Consider the following 20,984-nt stretch of genomic DNA (forward strand, 5'->3'; position numbering starts at 1 on the left):
GCACCTCGAGGCTCTTTCCTGTAACTCTGGACAGAAAGGAGCAGGATGGTCCCCTCCAAGTTCAGATCACACACTCAGAGGGAGGGTGTGGTCAGCCATTGCCAGGGCCTGTACAGCTGCCTGTGTGGGAGGGTTCTGGGGGCTCTGATTGGCTAACACTGCCCATGGGCCAAGGAGGAAGTACAAGGGCTTCCTTCCTCCTGTCATCCATTCATTTCCTCACCTGTCAGTCACACACCTGGTGTCTTTCACCAGGCTGACTGTCCAGGATGTATAGATGAATGATGCCTTTTCTTCTGCTCTGAAAGTCTTACAGTGCAGTTTACTAAATGCACAGGTAAAATTGGGACAAAGTGCTATTTTAGCTCATCAAATGGTTACAAGAAACTATCTTGGTGATTTGGAAAAAGAGTGAAAGGGTCTCAAAATAGGAAATGAGAGCCTGTAGAGGGCCTCTGACCCGAAAATCATGGAGAAAGCATTTCATCACAGTGGCAGCGCCTTAGCTATTTGCAGAATGCCCAGTGCACTTGGGGGAGAGGGTAGATATCACTGTAGGGTGAGCGTCAGGCCAAGAGATGGAGGAGCAGGCTGAGGGAGAAGGCAGGGGCCCCTTCTGCAGAGAAAACACAGAAGTGAAAATCCTCACTATATTGTCGCCTGTTATATAGCAATGGCTCCAGTTTTCAATCTAAAGTGGGGTGCAGAAGATCCAAGACAAAAATAATTTAACAATGAACAATGAAACAAATGAGAAAAATGAAATATAGGCAGCAGACAAGGGGCACGTATTGTAATAGCTAATGCCAGCAATACAAGAACAGAGACAGTAAATGGCAGTAAAATTCTGGTGAAAAGGGGAAAATGTGAATTTGAATATTGAACAGATGAAAAAATAAACCTATAGCTGGAGTGTCATAGATTTTAAGTATGTCCAGAGAGAAGGAAGCAGGGGAATGCTGGGAAGGGCCTTTGAATGGTGCCCCCGAGCACCACGCTGGAAGTGGGGAGAAGTGGGGTCAGGGACACCACTCCAGAGAGGGGGAAACGCCCTGAGTTTCATCCTCAAATTGGATTTATTTTGGGAAATAGTGCATAAGATGTGAAATTGCTGTGATAATTGTCTTTATTCCTCCTAAAGTGCACTGTATGTACTGAGTAGTTGATCTCCAGATAATGAATTAAAAGAGAGGCCTGAGTTCCCTGGCAAGGTCACTTCCGTGCGTGACCAGCTAGAAGACACCTAGCAGATAGGAGGCTTCCTGTGAACTATGGTTTGACATTTGAGTTTTGATTTTGCAATGGTGGAGAAGGGATGTGCCTTTGCATCTTCAGTTTTGATCTTTCCTGGTGCTAGACAGATGCCGTATGACCCATACCCTCCCTTTATGATGAATGGCGGCTGCCACCCAGCCACACAGTCCAAGGTTGAACCACAGTGTCACTGAGCTATGATCTTCGGTAAGTGAGATATATTAAATTCATTTTCAACTGAGGATATTTTCAATTTGTGATGTTTTTATTAGGAAACAACCCCCATTATAGGTTGGGGAGTATCTCTACATGTTCAACCACAAAAGCACAACCAATCCATGGGCCCCTGTAAATATATCGGTGCTTAAAATGACACTTAAACCATGATCGCACCTTAATTAGTTGCCCCCAGATGTGTCCTTTTTCAAAATGCTCAGTGTTTCCCCAAGTTGAAGCATTACTAAATGACAGAGATGCTCCAGGACTGACGTGGATCTTGTACCCATCAGTGCTAATAGGTGCAAGTTATGAAGCAGTTAACTGGCACAGTTGCTTAAGCAAGAAAAGTGACTTGTTTACATTACATAATGAGAGTGTCTAGAGTAAGATTACTCTTGAGTGTTATCTGACCAAAATTACAGAACCAGGCTGGGCTTGGTGATGTACTCCAGTAATCCCAGTGGCTAGGGAGGCTGAGGCAGGAGGAGCATGAGTTCAAAGCTCAGCAACTTAGCGAGACCTTGTTTCTAAATAAAATATAAAAAAGGGCTGGGGATGCGGCTTAGTGGTTAAGCGTCCTGGGTTCAATAGCCAATGACAGCCCCCTCCCCTAAAAACGAAAAGAAATTACAGAACTGATTTCACAAGCTTCTTCCCACAGACCCACCTAATCTCGTCCACTGACCATAGCCCTGGAGAACCTAGAGTACCCAGGCACCTGCAGAGGGGGCTGTGAAGGGAGCTGGTCTCCTCATATTTCATTGGCTGAAATTGAATCAGCTGATTATTGCTGAATCAATCAGAGCTGATAGGAGGATGCAGTGTGCTGGTTGACCAGTCAAGGCCTGCCTCTGCTTATGTCCTTCAGACTTGAGCTTCCTGGGGAGAACTTGGTTCCCCAAGGTGGTGGTCTCTGGATGGTGCCAATCTATACATGGTTACCAGTGTGTTTCAGTCTCGCTGCTGACAGCCTACAAATAATCCCTGATTCTCTTCAGAGAGCTCTCTGAGGGCTAGGAGCCACAATGCAGGGCCCCCAGAAGTGTCTTAGAAATGTTAGGCCCTCAGAGGTATCACAGATGGCATGCACGGCAAAGAGAGTAGATATGATAGATCAGGTGCCTGAGGTTCGTGGACCACCAAGAAAATGTACATGACATTATGTCAAACATGTCAGAGTCCTCTAATGTGGATATTTTCCTTTCATTTAAACTTTGATTATCACTGTGGCATGTGAGAGATGTTATGAAGTGAAGCATATGTGACCTCAGCCCCAGGAAGCCAGAAGATGGCCACCAACTCATTCTGCGCTCCCTGCAAAGGTGTTGAATAAAACCCTGCTGGCTCAGTAGATTGGCACACAGAATCCTCAGGCTCAGAAGTCTAAACAAGACTTAAATCCAGTTTCCAAAGAAATCTCTACCTTTGTATATTGTGCGGACTATTCTGAACTCTTGAATGGTAACCAGACCTCCCACCTGTTAGTCATTTAATTGAACCTGGGACTCTTTTGTTATAGGCAGGGTTTGCAATCTACTTTGACAAGCTTATCTGGGGGATGGTTGGAAAGGCTGTCTATATATTAAAGATGCTTATTGTAATATTGCATCATGTCCCACTGTGAAAGTCAGACAACCAGTTCAATGTGGGAAGGACAAAGGAAGCATCTGCAGCCTATGATGGTTAAAATAATCTGCTACATATTGAGAGTCGCCTGCTTCTATTTAGGGCAGATCATTCTGTCTCCGACTACAGTCACAACGCTGAGAGGAGGACTTGCTGGTTCTCTGCAGCTTCTGCTTAGCCATAGTTCCTCGTCCATGAAGACTTTCCCCAACATCTTCAAATGAGAGCCAGAGATCATCCACAGGAGGTTTCAAGAGAGCCATTTCAACAGGGCATAAAGCTTTCCAGAAAAAAGAATCCCTAAGGCTGTGTTCCCTGAACATGGTTTATGCAACATTGGTGGTTGAAAAATGACAGTCAGATTGGGATTTGAAAACCTTCAGGACCAGCTAGGAACTTTGGACTTGAACTACAGCAGCCAGACATGCCTATCCAGGTCTGTCGTACCTGTCCAAGGAGAACATCAGTAATCATTCCCAGCACACCGCTTGCCTGACCCCAGATTCCTTCTCCAGGAAGGCAGAGCTTGCTCATCGACAGCTGTGATAAAGCAGGCACTTGTTTATGTTCGAGTTCTTCAAGAGCCAGGAAGAACACAATGTCCACAAGGCACCAATTTATGAGTTTCTAAGGTGGTTCGACACATTGGAAAAAACAACAAAACGAACAAAATAGAACCCACCTCAGTTTCTCCCTCCTGGCATTGGAATTCCACTCTCAAGGAAACTAATATGCCACAGGCCAAGCAATGGCATCTCAGGCCAGATGCAGTGCTGAGACTCACCTTCCTTCAACAGCGCCACGTCCTGAAGTTCCCTGTTGGCGTGTTGTGCTGAGAATGGAGAGATTTTATGCACAACCTGAACTCACTGTTTATCTTGAATTCAGCTGGGTGGGAGACGAGATCGACATTCACAGGTGGACAGGGTCTTTTCTGTTTGAGAAGCAGTTTCATCCTTCCAGTGAAATAGGCTCATTCCAGTTTGCTTTGTCCTCAACCTGCCCAGCATTATCATGCACCATGAGTGATGTTGTGTCACCTCTCCAGCCCATACATAGATTTCTTTTGTCTTTGCTTCCCTAATCCTAGAGGTACCTAGTGAAATGTCACTTCTGTTCAGACACCTGAGGATTAATAAACAAACTACTTTTTGTTACTTGAATTACTTTGTGGATGACGAAGAGAAGATGAGTGTTTCTGTCTGTCTAGTGGTAACATAGATGTGGATTTAGGATGGATGTTGATATCGTCAAAGTAAGGAACCCCCACAGTCTCGCCAGGGCAGGGGTGGGGAGGTTGTACATGTAGCACACTGGAGCAGAACTGGAGTAAGAGTCATTTCTGTTGATTCAGAGTTTGCGGATACAATGTGTCAGGCAGCTCAGAACAGGGCTGGCATAAGCAGAGGTTTCACCCCGTGCTTGCCATGGTGAGGGATATCAAAGTTCATCAGTGCTAAAACCTTTGTGAGGCTGAGGCATGAAGTCTGCTCTCAGCGTTTCTCACAGAACACCTGGACTTGACTGGGTTCTGAAAGCCTGGTCTCTAGAGAAATACTGTCTGAGAGGGTGACATGGGTGTCCTGCCTTCTCTTGGCAACAAAGAACTTATTCTGCATCAGACAGGTCTTGTCAGGTGGAGTCTTTTTAAGTCCCTCTTTTGCACTTTGTGTGCATGGAAGGTGCTTTGAGGCCACTGTTTGTCATTACTTCCTACCCTGTTCCTGAAATCACAGAGGTAGACAGTGTTTGGAGCTTTACACTTTGAGCTATAATGCATAGTTTTCTTATGTTTGCAACTGTATTTGTTTTAGTAATGAAATTGTTCTAAGAAACTTTAATAGAAATTTGCAAAACTCTGCAAGCCCCCTCCTCTTATTTCCCCCCCTAGAAAACCTCTTCACCTGCCAAAAGCTTTGCCTTTTATATGACTAACTTATGTACCCACCCTGAGCACCTAAGCTTGTTGTCCCAGCACCTGTACCCATGGCATCTACACTGAAGAACTGCTCCCCTGGTCACAACTCTGTAGGATGCCAGCAGCACCACGAGCAGGGTCTCAGCAGGGAGACACTCTGTCCTGGGGATGGCGTGTTGCACGTGAGCCTGGGATCCTATCCTCAGCTTGCAAGCATTGGTGGTGCTTCTCAAATCTCTCAAGCAGAGAGAGAAAATGCTTGAATGAAGACAGATCAGCATGTGCAGAACTTTGTACTGAGTTTTATTGCAAGGATGCTCTCAAATGTTGATAAGTATTAACTTTTTGGAAGATACTTCTCTGGCAACAGAAAATCTACTCTGAAAGCACTTTGGACTTTATTAATTTATTTTAGTATAGGAACTCAGATAATTGGATAGAGAGAAAACAAATAACTCAACTAAAATTGGACAAAGGACTAGAATAGTTTTTTTTTCTTTTTAAATGAGATACACAATTGACCCATAGGTATACAAAAAAAAATCAACATCATTGATTATTAGAGAAATGTGTATTAGAACTCAATGAGCTCTCACTTCACACCTTTAAGGATGGTGGTCATCAAGGATGTGGAGGGAAGGGACCCCTGGTACCCTCTGTGGGACTGTAAATTAGCACAGCTGTAATGGAAACATACAGGTTCTTCAAAAGAGTAAAATTAGGCTTACCCTGTGATCATGCTATTGCCCTTTTAGAAATGAAATTATAATGTCAAAGAGATATTTTGTATTTCCCATGTTGATTATAAATGTTATTTACACTAGGTAATATATGGAACCAATCTAAGTACTCATCAGTTGATGAACGGATAAAGCAAATGTCACACCCTCACACTTTACATATATACATGTGGAATGCTATTCAGTTTCAAAAAGATGGAAATTCTGTCTTTTTTGACAATGTAGATGAACCTGGAAGATATTAAATAAAATAAGCTAACCACAGAAATACAATTGCTATGTGAAGTTACTTGTATGTGGAATCTCAAAAAGTTGGTGTAATAATTGACTTTTTATCATTGTGGCCAGAATACCTGACAAGAAGAACTTAGAGGAGAAAAAGTTTATTTAAGCTCATAGTTTCAGAGGTTGAGTTCATGGTTGACCAACTGCATTGCTCTGGACCTAACGTGAAGAAGAGCATCATGGCGGAAGGATCTGGTAGAGGAAATCTGCTCAGCTCATGGCAGTGAGGAAGCAGAGAGCAGGAGGAAGGAGCCAGGGACAGATGTAGTCCTGGCCATGTCCCCAGAGACCTACTTCCTCCAGCCACACCCCACCCACCCAGGGCTACCACAAGAAGTCCATTCAAATTATTAATCCACAGAATGAACTAATCCAACAATGGGGTTACAGCTTTCATAACCCAATCATTGCCTTAAACCCCACCTCCAAACCCCACTGCACTGGGGAGCATACTCACAACACAGCAGCTTTCCAAGGAGCATGAAAGAGCCAAACCATAACCAACTGATACAGCAGAGAGTAGAACTGCAGTTACCAGAGGCTGGGAGGGAAAGGCTGGGGAGATAGTGGTCAGAGGACACAAAGTTTCCTTTAGACAGAAAGAACAAGTTAGTTTATGGGATTTTTTTTTTGGTCCATCATGAAAACTATCGTTAATAACAATATTTTGTTACTAAGAATTGCTGAAAGAGTATATTTCAAATCTTATTAGCACACACAAAAAATAAGTATGTGAGAATATACACAATTTACTTCTCATAGCCATTCCTCAATGTGTGCAAATTTCAAAACATTATGTTGTGCACCAGAAATACATACAATGTTTCTTTGTCAATTAAAACAGTAAAGGAATAAAGAGGAGCTCTGCTTTTGCATCCAGATGGTACACATTCAGATCCTGGCTGTATCCCTTCCTCACTGTGCACCCGTGACCACTTGGCCTAGATGAGACTCATTTGTCTCTGTAAATCAGAAGTACAAGCTCACTTTACCTTGCAAGATTATTATGAGGATTAATTAGATAACAGCACACCCTGACTCAAATGGCCTTAACAAAATAGAAAAATCTTACTGTTTCAACTAACATGAAACACCCCAAGCGTTGGATAAGTCTGTGATCCCATTGTACCCACGGCCCAGGTTCTTTCACTTCTCCTGTCACAGTGTCCTGCCATGGTCAGGTTGCCCCTCAGGCTATAGCAGGGATCCTCTGTAATGTAACATGTTCCATTGCCCCAGGGAAAACCTATTATGGCATCCCTTTTCATAGCAAGAAGTATGTTCCAGAAGTATCCTGCATCAGAGGACTGAATCCTATCCTATCCTCTTCCCTAAATCCATCTCTAACAAGAAGGTAGGACATGGCAAGTGGAGGTGAGTAGGCTATCTCAATAAAATATTGGTTATTATGGAAAATCCTAGAGTGTATGCCTTTGTGTTGGGGCCTGTAACTGTGATAACACAATGGTCCTGCATATGTTCAATTTTGCCTGAGCATTTTTTTCTAAAAAAGAAAATTAATGGCTCATGTTTTTTCAAATTAAGTAATTTATTTTAACTAGGTATATATGACAGAAGAATGCATTTTGATTCATTGTACACAATTGTAGCACAACTTTTCATTTCAGTGGTTGTACACAATATAGCATCACACTATACGTGCAGTCATACATGTACCTAGGGTAATGGTGTCCATCCCATTCCACCATCTTTCCTGCCCCCATGCACTCTACCCACCCTCCCTTCCCTTTGCCCAATCACAGTTCCTCCATTTTTTCCATGCCTCCTCCCTCCTCATTATGGATCAGCATCCACTTATCAGAGAGAACATTCAGCCTTTGGTTTTTTGGGATGGGCTTATTTCACTTAGCATGATATTCTCCAACTCTTTACCTGCAAATGCCATGATTTTATTCTCTCTTAATATAGAGTAATATTCCATTATATATATATATATATATATGAATGGATAAAGAAACTGTGAGATATATATATATATCTCACAGTTTCTTTATCCATTCATATATTGAGAGGCATCTAGATTGCTTCCACAGTTTAGCTATTGTGAATTGAACTTCTATGAACATTGATGTGGCTGCTCTACTATAGTATGCTGATTTTAATTCCTTTGGGTCTAGACCAAGAGTGGGATAGCTGGGTCAAATGGTGGTTCCATTCCAAGTTTTCTAAGGAATCTCCATGCTGCTTTCCAAATTGGTTGCACCAATTTACAGCCCCACCAGCAATGTATGATTAGTGCCTTTTACACCACATCCTCACCAACATTTATTGTTGTCTGTATTCTTGATAACTGCCATTCTGACTTGTGTGAGATGAAATATTAGAGTAGTTTTGATTTGCATTTATCTAATTACTAGAGATGTTGAACATTTTTTCATATATTTGTTTATTGAATATATATCTTCTTCTAAGAAAAATGTCTGTTCAGCTCCTTGGCTCATTTATTGGTTGGGTTTTTTGTTTTGTTGGTGTTAAGTAAGTTTTTTAAGTTCTTTATATATTCTGGAGATTAGTGCTCTTTCTGATATGTGTGTGGCAAAAATTTCCTCCCCAAATGGAGGCTGTCTCTTTACCTCATTGATTGTTTCTTTTGCTGACAAGAAGGTTTTTCATTTGCGTCCATCCCTTTATTAATTCTTGATTTTATTTCTTGCAATTTAGGAGTCTTGTTAAGGAAATCGGGGCCTAATCCAACATGATGAAGATTTGGGCCTAAGTTTTTCTCTATTAGGCATAGGGTCTCTGGTCTAATTCCTAGGTCTTTGATCCACTTTGAGTTTTGTACATGGTGAGAGATAGGGGTTTATTGTCATTTTGTTGCATATTGATTTCCAGTTCTCCCAGAACCATTTGTTGAGGAGGCTATCTTTTCTCCACTGTATGTTTTTGACACCTTTGTCTAGTATGAGATAACTGCATTAATGTGAGTTTGTCTTCGTGTCTTCTATTCTGTACCATTGGTAGACCATGACTAATGTGGTGCCAATACCATGCCATTTTTGTTACTATAGCTTTATAATATACTTTAAGGTCTGATATTGAGATGCTTCTACTTCACTCTTCTTGCTAAAGGTTGCTTTGGTTATTCTGAGTCTCTTGTTTTTCCAAATTATTTCATTTTTCTATTTTATAAGGAATGTCATTGGGATTTTAATTGGGATTGCATTGAATCTGTAGTGCTTTGGGTAGTATGGCCATTTTGACGATATTAACTTTGCCTATCCAAGAGCATGTGAGATCTTTCCATCATCTAAGGTCTTCTTCAATTTCTTTCTTTAGTGTTCTGTAGTTTTCATTGTAGAATTCTTTCAACTCTTTTGTTAATTCCCAAGTATTTTATTTTATTTTTGAGGGTATTGTGAATGGGTTAGTTTTCCTAATTTCTCTTTCAGAGGATTCATCATTCATGACATATAGAAATGCATTTGATTTTGGGGTTTTGATTTTATATCCTGCTACTCTGCTGAATTCATTAATTGATTCTAGAAGTTTTCTGGTGAAGTTTTTTTGATCTTCTAAGTACAGAATCATGTTGTCAGCAAATAGTGGTAGTTTGAGTTCTTCTTTTCCTATTTGTATGCATTTAATTTGTTTTCTCTAATTGTTCTGACTAGAGTTTCAAGGACTATGTTGAATAGAAGTGGTGAAAAAGGGCATTCCTGTCTTGTTCCAGTTTTTAGAGGAAATGTTTCCCATTTTTCTCCATTTAGAATGATGTTGGTCTTGGGTTTTGCATAAATAACTTTTATAGTATTGAGATTTTTTTCTACTATACCTAGTTTTTCTAGTGTTTTGAACATGAAAGGGTGCTGTATTTTGTCAAATGCTTTCTCTGCATTAATTGATATATTCATATGATTCTTATCTTTAAGTCTATTGAAGTGATGAATTATATTTATTGATTTCTATATATTGAACCAACCTTGCATCCCTGGAATGAACCTCACTTGATCATAGAGCACTATTTTTAAAAATATATTTTTGTATGTGATTTGCCAGAATTTTATTGAGAATTTTTGTATCAATGTTCTAGAGGTATTTGAGGACTCCGATACAAGTTATCAAAATCTCTGTGACACTATGAAAGCAATGCTAAGAGGAAAGTTCATTGCATGGAGTTCATTCTTAAAAGAAGAAAAAGTCAACAAATAAACGACCTGACATTACAACTCAAAGCCCTAGAAAAAGAAGAACAAGCCAACACCAAAATAGTAGAAGACAGGAGGTAATTAAAATCAGGATTAAAAATCAATGAAATTAAAACTAAAGAGACAATTCAAAGTAATTGACACAACAAAAAGCTGTTCTTTTAAAAAATAAATAAAATTGACGATGAACCCTTAGCCACTCCAATGAAAAGAAGGAGGGAGAAATCTCAAATTACTAAAATTTGTGTTGAGAAAGGAAACATCACGGCAGACATTATTGAAATACAGGAGACAATTAGAAATTATTTTGAAAATTCATATTCTAATAAAATAAAAAACCTCAAAGACACCAAAAAATTTCTAGCAGCATCCTGATACAAAAACCAGGCAGAGATGCATCAAGAAAAGAAAATTTCAGAACAATAACCCTGATGAACTGCTCATATATTAAGAGAAGATTTCATTTGAAAGGCTGCATTTCTGCTGACAGGTTGCAGATGTGGTTTCCTGGGTGTGAGGGAGTGGGGGTGACCCTTTCCCTGCCAGGTGCTGGGTTGTGGTCAGCTGCAGGCCAGCTTCCCCAGTTGCTGCTTCAGCAGCTGAGCTCATGCGCTGCCTTCAGCCAAATGCTTGATGGAGACATTCAGTGGCCCGGAATAGAGCTGGGAGCTCCTTGGTGGGGCATTGCCACTGAGCAAATTACAATAACAGAAATCTCCTTTAGTGATAGCTCTTAGCAGCTTATTGCAGTCTATAAAGAGACACAATAAATAAAAGGAGAAGAAAAGAAGAAAGTCTTCCCAAGACCATCATAAATAAGCGATTTTGCTGTTGTAGTTGATTTGCTTTGACTTTAGAAATAGTTATCAGCTCAGAAATCAAGAGTTTTTGAGGCAATGAATTCCCCAGCATGGGGTCCTAATGAGAAAACCTGCAACAGCCTGGGGCTGGATGTCTGATTTTTGAGGCAGAAAAAGCAAAGCTGGAATGGAGGGGTAAAGTGCCTATCCTGTTGTGTAAACAGAAAGTGGATTAGAGAGGACAGTGTTTATGTCCTGGGAAGTCTAACAGCCACTTATGTCCTCAGTGTGATTGGTGAAGACAGAGCTGGCTGCTAATGTTGCTTGTCTCTCTCTTGGCAGCTGCTCAGCCTTAAGGAGGTAGCAGAGCAGTGTCCCACTAGTGGGGCCATGGGGCCTGGAGGGTGAGTGCTGGGTGACCCCCCTGTCTCTGGGAAGGCCAGTGATGGGGCATCCTGGGATGCATATGCACCAACCATGTTGGCTAAGGCTTTCCATGACCCCGACCCACCAGAAACTGTTCCAAGCAGCAATTCTATTAATTAATTCTGAAAATCTTACCAGGTGGTTCTGCTGTAATCCTGCTCCTGGGAAGAGATTTCAAGGCATCAGTTGTTGACTCAGGCATGGTGAGAGATGTGGCCCAGGCAATGAGGTGCCAGGGCTTATGCTGGCACAACATTGGGTAGAGGGCAGGAGAGGCAGCAGTTGAGGCTGCTGTTGGCCAGAGACCTGAGGAGCCAGAGACCCGAGAAACCTAGGAAGATGCAGAAGCATGGGTGTGGACGCCTTCCAACAACCTGACTTACAAAGCCAGTGAGGGTCAGAGTGCAGGCTTCTGTCTCAGCTGCCACTGCCCATTGTCCCTGTCATGACCTGCACCCTCCTGCCTCTCAGGCACCACTCCACCAGGAAGGACAGATGCTTGTCCAGGGTTCCTGGGCCTTCAAACCTGTGCAAGGCCTGTTGTCATCTGGTGTCCCTCACTGCTCCTGACTCCCAAAATACAGACAGAAGCCCCCGCTGGCTACTTTTTCCAAAACCTTCTTTCCCTGGGGGTTTGAGTGAGGAAAGCTCAGTGAATACTTCTGAGACTTTTGTTGAGGAATCTTCTTCTAAGACTTTTGTTCTCCTTCCCTAAACCTCCCTAAGCCCCTGGAAATGCTGCTTTCATTGAGAAACCACACTCCTGCTCTGTGTAACTCCCAGTTGGTGTAGATGCCTCAGCAAGTTAGTTGAAAGTGCAGGGAAACCACCCAGCTTCAAGACAAGACCACATCACACCCAGAGGCAGCCTGTCACCTCACAGCTGCCAAACAGATAGCCAAGGTGGGGGGCAGGGAGCACAGGGGTGGGACTCACACATGGCCCCAGGTAGGGAGGGGGCAGAGGAATATGCGAGTGGGGCTCACGCACAAGTGTGGAAGCTCTGCTACGAGGCCCTGCTGGATCCTCTGGTCTGTGGCCTTCCAGCTGGGGCCGTTCTCACTAGCCCACTGCCACCCGCAGGACCTGCCATGGAGCTGCCCCAAGGATTCTTCTATTTAGTCGCCTTCTCCTCTGTCCATCTTTCAACCACAAAACTATATTTGCTCAAGAATGAACTTTACTAAATACCAATCTGATTAACCTCCTCACTTGCTGAACACCCACCAGAGGGCCCCATTTCTGGGTGGAGAGCCTGGACCCCCTGGCTTGGTGAGGCTCCAGGGAGGTAGTGCATGGGAACTGCCCTGCCCGTCGGGCTCCTCCTGGTGCTTACCCTGCTCTGGGAGGCGGCTCTGCTTTCCTAAGGTTGGGTGAGTCCCCTTTCTCTGTGGTCCCACAGAATGCATCCTGAGCTCTGGCCAGCACCATTAATAAGGACACTTCAGTTCTACTGATCCAGTGTGTGTTCTACTGAAGAGTGTGTGGCCTCATCCCTAGCACACTGATAGGCTGTTTCCCTCAAGGTTGCAATGGCCTGTGAGGGGCAGGAATCACCCCACGTCACAGAGAGGAATGTAAGGACCCGGGTGCCCAAATCCTGCAGGAGTGCACTTGGAAGTGTCAAATGCTCCTCCAAACATCAATGACTGGTTCCAACCCCGGGATTCTGGGTTTAATTGCTGTGGGCTGGCATTGTGTGGGGTGTTCACAAGCTCCCCAGGGTCTCAGCAGCACAGTCTGGGAACCCCTGATTCAAGTCCTAGTCCTGTAGCTGCTAATGGAGTGAACGCAGGTTGAAGACAGGAGGCAGTGCGTGTGCCTCCTGGGTTCTGGATGAGAAGCAGAAGCTGTGCATACAGCAAACATGCCCAGGACCTGTTGGGTGATCGCTGACACATGGTATGTGGGTGGGAACACCCAGGACCTGCTGGCAGCTGGGAACACACAGGAGAGGATTAGGCATGCCCAGGACCTGATGGATGGCTGGGGACACATGGGATGGGAAATGGGAACGTTGGACACAGCAGAGCCTGCGTGGATCAATTTGCTCTGGACAGCCACACAGATTGAAAACCAGTGGCATGTAACTCTCCTTCCCAATAAAGGAGTTGTGGTCTGGCTGACATCACTGACCTTGCAATGGAGTTCCTGAAACCAGGGAATCACCCAGGGAGAGGAGGGCAGGGCCCTGGTTGTTTGGGACCCAGGAACCACCACTGTGTAGCTATAAACTAATGGACACTCCTACAAATCATATCTACCATTTGTACGGGTCCATCTAAGTATGCATCTGTGAGTAACTCCACGTATGTGCATGGTTTTGTGTGAAAGAAAATAATAAAAACAATATACAGGAATCATCCATCTTCATTAGTCATACACTTTTTAATGAAGGAAACACAGAACAACTTTTAATTATTGGCATGAATTTTCTTATTTTAACCAGTGGACATTAAGCTCAAACTTCAACTATAGGCAAGAGTGAGGTTCAGTGGCAGAGCCCTTGCCCAGCATGAACCAGGCTCCAGGTTCAAACTCCAGCATCACACACAATCACAGGAGAGCAATCTGATTTCCCCCCATAGGAGGGTGGTTAGCAGCTCTGGGGGACACTTGACAATGTCTGGCCATATTCTGGTTGTCCCCAGGCAGAGGGTGCTGCTACTGGCATCTGGTGAGTAGAGGTCAGGGATGGTGCTGTCCCCTCTCTCTGACTCCATCCTGGCTGAGGAGACAGTGATCTTCCTGGATGACCCTGTCACCATCGTGGAGCTGGGAGTGCAGCTGGTGGCTAGCTTGTCCCTCTCCCTGTAGCCTCACAGTGGAGGGCCATTGTCTCCACAGTGGCTGCCCAGGATGTCCTCCAGGCCCCACAGCAGGTGACAGCCTAGAGGCCTGTGCCCCTGGTCCATGGTCAGCTCCTCTCCAGGTTGCTTTGTCCCACACAGAGAGTCAACAGAGTCTCACAGCCCCTCATTGAGTCTGAGGGGAGCTTTCCTCCCAGGTGACATTACACTGACCACGTGTCCACATGCATTTGCTTTCCAGCGGCTGTATGTGTATGAACCAAAAGATCACATCTTCACTTTTATAAAACAATATTTGGTACTTGGGAATCCCATTTCAGCCACCTATAGAAGTGTGGCTGAGAGGTGCAGGATTTCTGCTAACTTATGTTAATTTGGGGTGGCTCTGAACTTCCATCTTTAAACTTGTAGCAAATCCTCCTAAATTATATCAAGTTCACTGTGTCTTTGAGGCATGCCAATCCCCAGAGGGCATCTTTTCTCAGACACTTCGAGCCAAGCCCATCTGCCTAATAAAGAATGCTTGACGTGAGAGCATCTCGAGCAGCAGCCTGATTAGTTGCACCTGAAATTGAATCAGATGTGACATGTGATCTTTCAAACTCTTTTCAGAAGTATCAAAGTCAAATTCTGTTCTATGAAAATCAGCTAATACACACATGACCACATCCATCGAAGTCATTCTTCTGTTCCCCATGTCACAGGGGCTGCAGCACGTTATTGATGTTGTGTCCATGTAGAGCCAACTCTGTTCCAGACTTTAAAACAGAGGGGTTGATGTATCTCAGTCGTTAGTTTGAGAACCTATTTTATAGGAAATTGCACTTTTTACATGCTTACAAACAGAAAGGGAGCTTATCCTAGCATCATGCTCTGGTTTCGTTTCCCTCAGGAAGCCATGGTCAGTTCTTGGATTTTGTTCAGTGATGGCTCTGTGATACCTTCAGTCATTTATGATACCAAGGATTTTTCCATAACTGTCTCGTCATTGGATGAAATGGTGGTGTCTGTCCAGCCAAACCTGCAGTCCCAGTGGCCAGTTGTGGTTACAGAGGGGAAAGGACAAGGACCCCTGATCAAGTTGGAAATGATGATCAGTGAGTCTTGCCAGAAGACCAAGAGGAAGAGTGTTGTTGCTGTGAGTAAAGGAGGCGCCAAGGTCAGGTTTGCACCTGGCATCAAGGAGGAGCACCGAGGAGGCAGCAATGACATTGAGGACGTGAATACCATGGTTTGTTTTTTTTTTTCCTTTTCCTTTCTGAAATCCAACAAATGGTATTGATATGCACAAAAAGGTAACTGCCTAGGAAGCACCTGTAGATGAGGCTTGCCATATGCCTGAGCACAGGTAAAAACAAATAGATGAATAATGTTACAACTCCACACTGTGTTGAAACCATCTACAGCTGGCCAGAAAATATTCACAATTATTTTTCTGCCAGAGAGAAAACATTCAGGGGATGCTCACTGGGGAAGCAAAGCAATGTGTACTCTAAAAACTAAAATAAAATAAAGTCGTAATAGGAAATGGCTATTCCAAAGGTGGAGAAGCAATTGTTAGGAAAAACAGACACTGTAAATTTAAGTGCAAAGAGAAGAATCACATGAATCCTGAATGGCTTTTAAAATATCAAATATTAGTGAGTTAACCGCAGGAAGAGTTCGAAAGTGAGAATTCGAGGGTAGGGAGATTGAACCAGCTTTTATATATGAAGATGGTCTAGTCAATGAAACAGATATTGGCCAATAATGGTTCATGAAGGTCTTCACTCAGCTGCTGCTTCTCAAAGAGACAGAGATGTAAGGCAAGAGCGCCACAGCCAGCCACCTCTCTGTGCTCCTGACACTAGCTCCTGGGGTGTTCTTCCTGCGTCTTTTTGTCCAAGGGGCTGGAATATGCTGTTGCTGTGGTTTGGGTGTGAGGTGTCCCCCAAAAGCTCATGTGTGAGACTGTGCAAGAAGGTTGAGAGGAGAAATGATTGGGTTGTGAGAGCCTTAATCAGCGACTTAATCCCCTGATGGGGATTAACTGAGTGGTAACTGAAGGTGGATATGGTGTGGCTGGAGGAGATGGGGTTGGGGGTATGCCTTTGGGATACAGATTTGGTATCTGGCAAGTAGAGTCTCTCTCTGCTTCCTGATCATCTCATGAGCTGATTCCCTCCACCACACTCTTCCCCCATGATTCTGCCTCACCTGGGGCCCTGGGGAATGGAGCAGCTCTCCATGGACTGAGACCTCTGAATAAGACCACGAGCCCTCAAATAAACTTTTCCCCCTCTACAACTGTTCTGGTGGGTATTTTAGTCACAGTAGCAAAAAAGCTGACTAAAACAGCTGGCGACTAAATTCAGGTCACCAGGAGTGGGGTCTGTCCCAGGAGCTGGGGCTCAGTGAGCCCTGCAGATGTTGTAATCCTAGTTGAGAAGAGAGACTACTGAAAGTCAATTCTCTTTTATTTTCTTTCTTTTTATTCCCCCTCAGTCCAACTAGAGAACAGAGCCAGGAGACCCAAGTCATTTGCTATTAAATGATCCTCTGGAAAGATGGCCGGCACAGGTTCTCTGAGCTCCTCTGCTCCAAGACACAGCTTGGTGCCCCTCTCCACTGAGCAGGGGAGGCAGCCCCTGCTGTAGAGAGAAGGGTTTGCTAATCCAAAAGTAATTATTCAAATTAAGGCTGCTCCTTCTCAGAGACACTTACAATGTTCTCTCCTTTCTGATGCTTAACTTTTGGCCCAGGCTTAATGGGAATTCATTTCTGAAATGGGAACATCAAAACTCAATTATAGGATGAGTCATACAGAGGCAGCAGGGCAACCATTCCTTGAGGACAGGGAGATGTGGTCATGGCTGAGGCAGGGGTGGGGGCCTGCACTGTGGGGCCAGAAGGTGACCTACATGATTCTAGAAATGGTGAGCCAAAGGACAGCTGCAAGCCAAACCTGGAATCCTGCAGCGAGGTGGCTGGTGGCCAGAGGAACCCAGCCAGAGCCAGGGAGGTGAGAGAAGAGAAGGCAGTCAGAACTGTGACTGCATTAAGTCCCCCAGAGGGCTTCACACAGGGAGCCTCTGAGAACGGCAGAGCTGTCTTCAGACATCATCTCTTCCCAGAAGTCATATTTTTTTTTTCTTGGTGCTAAAACTCTTTCAAGCTCAAAGAGAAAAACCAAATGGCCAAGTTTCCTTGTATATGATTTTTAATTTTTCTCAGATTTGCCATTGATACATCCCAGCTTACCAAAATGTAAGCGATGTTTCCTGTGCTTTGTTTCTTGCTAATTACAAGTCACAGATTTAGTCATCCTCGTTTTCCATATAGTAACAGGCATTGCACTCTGCAGGGCATAAACCAAAGTGGGAAAATGAACAGGAAGATTAGAATAAGAAATGTCACTCCGGGGGTCCAGTGATATTTGCCTGGATCCAGGAGAAGTGAGTTTAGTGGAAAGCTGTCCAAGTGGTGGACAAGTTGTCCAAGCTATCCAACTGCTGAATACAGCAGTTGCACCCACATTCTTGTAGTTGCAAAGGCCCTTCCTCTGCCCAGAATGGAGTAGGTCCCTCCTAAAGCCATCCCAGGGTCTGCTCCTGAGAGCACCAGATCTTTGAAATCATTTCAGGGCACAGAAATTTGGATGCTTCTATTGCTCCCGCCACTTGGGGCTGAGTGTGCGAACCAACAGTTTCTAGGTTTGACATTCTCTGTTTCAAAGGCCAAAACACAGGGATGCAGAAGGAGTGGCTACTGGAAAGTGCTGGAGTTTGAACCCATAGGTGCATTGAGGGGAGAGAAAGCAAAAGGAGAAGAAATAAAGTTCCCTCATTTTCCAGCAAATAGATGACATCCACTCATGGAGTACCATCAATTTACACATGGAAATAAGAATTGAAATGTGTTTCAGCTTGATTGCATTATTTGTACACACTCAATATGTTTTTTTTTTTTTAACCTGTGGACATCCAAAGGCACATCACAATTGGGACAGAGCCTTTGTACCTCCCCAAGCTCAGGGCTCATGAGAAGGGGTGGAGGTCACTTTCAGACATTTAGCTGAAAAGACAATCCATTCTGTGGTGGGTGCTGGTCCCCATGCTAAGTGTCACACTTCCTCTGGGCTTCTCTGCAGAGGTGGAGACACACACCCTGTTTGCCCCAAGGTTTCTGCTGGTTGGTGGACTGAGAAGCTCACCTTGTAGTTGTGGTGTGCAGCTGCGTGGCGTGGGGCAGAGGCGCACCTCCATGGTCTGACAAGACTGCCATCAGAAAGCCTGGCACTGGTTAGCGATCTGAGAAGGCACCTGTGAGCTTGAACCGTCTGAAGACCACTGGGAAATCTCACTTTCAAGAAGCCGTTTTCTTCTTCTAGCACCCAGGGAAGGTTGCTTCAGGTAGAGTCCCAGGTACTGAAGACGGGAAGAGGTCTAGTGCTTCTCCCGTGTCGTGTAAGAACCAGATGGCACAGGAACCCGAGGCTCATGGGGAACTTCCACACCTATTAGATGGTCATTACTCTTCCTATTTTGGGCTGTACTTGCTAATAGTTTGGAGATGTGTGTGTGTGTGTGTGTGTGTGTGTGTGTGTTTATGTGTGTGTGTGTGTATACATATGTGAGTTTACTTGTAAGTCTTTGTGTGAGTGAACATGTGTTATATGTTGTGTGCTTTTGTATGTGGTTGTGCTTAATGAGTGTTATGTGTGTATGTTTCTGTATTTATGTGTATATACATATGTCTATGTGTATGTTTGTGTATATATGATGTCATTTGTGACCATTTGTCTGCATTTATGTGTATGTGTGTGTTTGTGTGTGGGTGTATGTGACTGTGGATGATGGTAAACTTGTATTTATCTGTGTCTGTATTGATGTGCATGTATGTGGGCTCAAGCATATGTGTATGTCTGTGTGTGTTTGTGTTGTGTGTGTATGTCTGTGTGTGTTTGTGTTGTGTGTATGCATGTGAGGGGCAGGGACTGGAAGGGGTCTGCATTCCCAGGGTGATGAAGCTACAGACATGAGACATCACAGGAGGTCTGGGGCTTCTGCTTTGCTCTTCCAAGGCTTTTGCAGATGCTTCAGACAGTGGGCAGGTGAGTTGGCCCAGACCCCCAGGCCTCCCCTTCAGGATGCTCGCAGTCTGTGAACCTGGCAGCATCTCGTGTCACTCCAGCAGGTGCAGAGGAAAGAGACATCTTGGCAACCCTGGCTAGAATTTCTGGATATGTCTTAATACTTCTGCTCACCACCCCTGCCCTTTCTGCAAGCCCCACTGGGTACACGGATGCAGATAGAGCGTGCAGGGCCGACTCTGAAGCAGCATGGGAGCTGGCAAAATAGGAGTCACAATGCTTTTCCATATTCTTCCCCATCGGCACGGTTTCTCACAACTTCAAAAAAGTCTTTTTCTCTAAGGACTTCATCCAGTTCTTTCTCTAATGGAAAACCGAGCAGTGAGCTGCTGGCCGCTGGAGCTCTTCCCAGATCTCTGTGTGTATGCATAATTTTTAGTATAATTGACTCAAAAATAAAAGGCACACAGAATGTTTGAAATGAAATTGAGGAAAGAAAAACACTTCTTATTTAGCAGTTGGTTTGCAGAGTGCAAGTACTGCATTAGTGTTCAGTCACTGGAGTTCTTGGTACCTGCTAAATATGTTTTTCCTGAATTTATACAATTTATATTGGTTGTATTAAGGTTTGATTTGGTTTTAGAAAAATAATAAAATATACAAGAAAGTTCAGAGGAGAGTTTAAACTCTCCCCAGCTAGACACAGCAGATGCCATTACTGTGTAGCTAGAAAGTACTGGGCCCGGCTGCAGGCCAGCTGGGGACCACCCTCTTGCCCTAGGTAGGTGGATGCTGCCTGCAGACCAGACAAGTGGATGCTGGTGTTTGAAGAGAACCTGAAATATCTCTGGCTTTAATTGATGGTCTAGGACCTTGGTTTAGATTAATTTCTTTTTATTATTGCTAAAGATTTTCACCTTAGATACTGCAGAGACTGAGCGTGGAGATAATGATTTTGCTCTCTGAGAACAAGTGTTTTTCAAGGAGGTGCATGTTGGAAATGGAGGGTCTGCAGGGCTTTTTTTTTTTTTTTTTTTTTTTTTTTACACTCCTGAAAAGTATTTCACTTCTTTGGGTTGCCTGACATCACAAGAGACCTGACATAGTCCCTGATAATTCTTTGCTCTGAAATCATGTAAAAAACTGGGGACATCCACAATTTAATATTTTATTATGAGCTTGGAATGAAGCAACACATCACCTGAGCCACTAAGTGCAGTAACAAGAGCCTCAGAGTCTGCTTCCGGCTTGACACACTGGTCACGCTTCTTTCACCTCCTTGGGGAAGAGGGGCGATTTCTTCCCCTTTCAATTCCACTTCAGAATGTTTTTTTCTTCCAGATTCAGTGTATGCTGCTATGCTTGGGAACCTGTCTCAGGTCGATATCAGGCTGTGGGGTGAGCACAGTCGGCATAGGGAGCAGACATATGCCTGCACTCGTGTTCCTCTGTCTGTGGGTGACATTTCCAAGGACAGGTCTGGATTTGGACCTTGACCTACCAGCTCACTGCTGTCCCCAGGCGACCCTGGTGCAGGGCTGTGGCAGCCCAGGGCATGAAAGATGCTGGACTTGGCAGATGAAAGGACTGAGGTGTCACCTCTTCACAGAGGATGTAGAGTCACAGCCTTGCCCAAGCTGCTCCCCTGTACCCACACCCCTGTAAT

This window comes from Ictidomys tridecemlineatus, chromosome 2, assembly GCF_052094955.1.
Source record: "Ictidomys tridecemlineatus isolate mIctTri1 chromosome 2, mIctTri1.hap1, whole genome shotgun sequence".
NCBI classification, from domain to species: Eukaryota; Metazoa; Chordata; class Mammalia; order Rodentia; family Sciuridae; genus Ictidomys; species Ictidomys tridecemlineatus.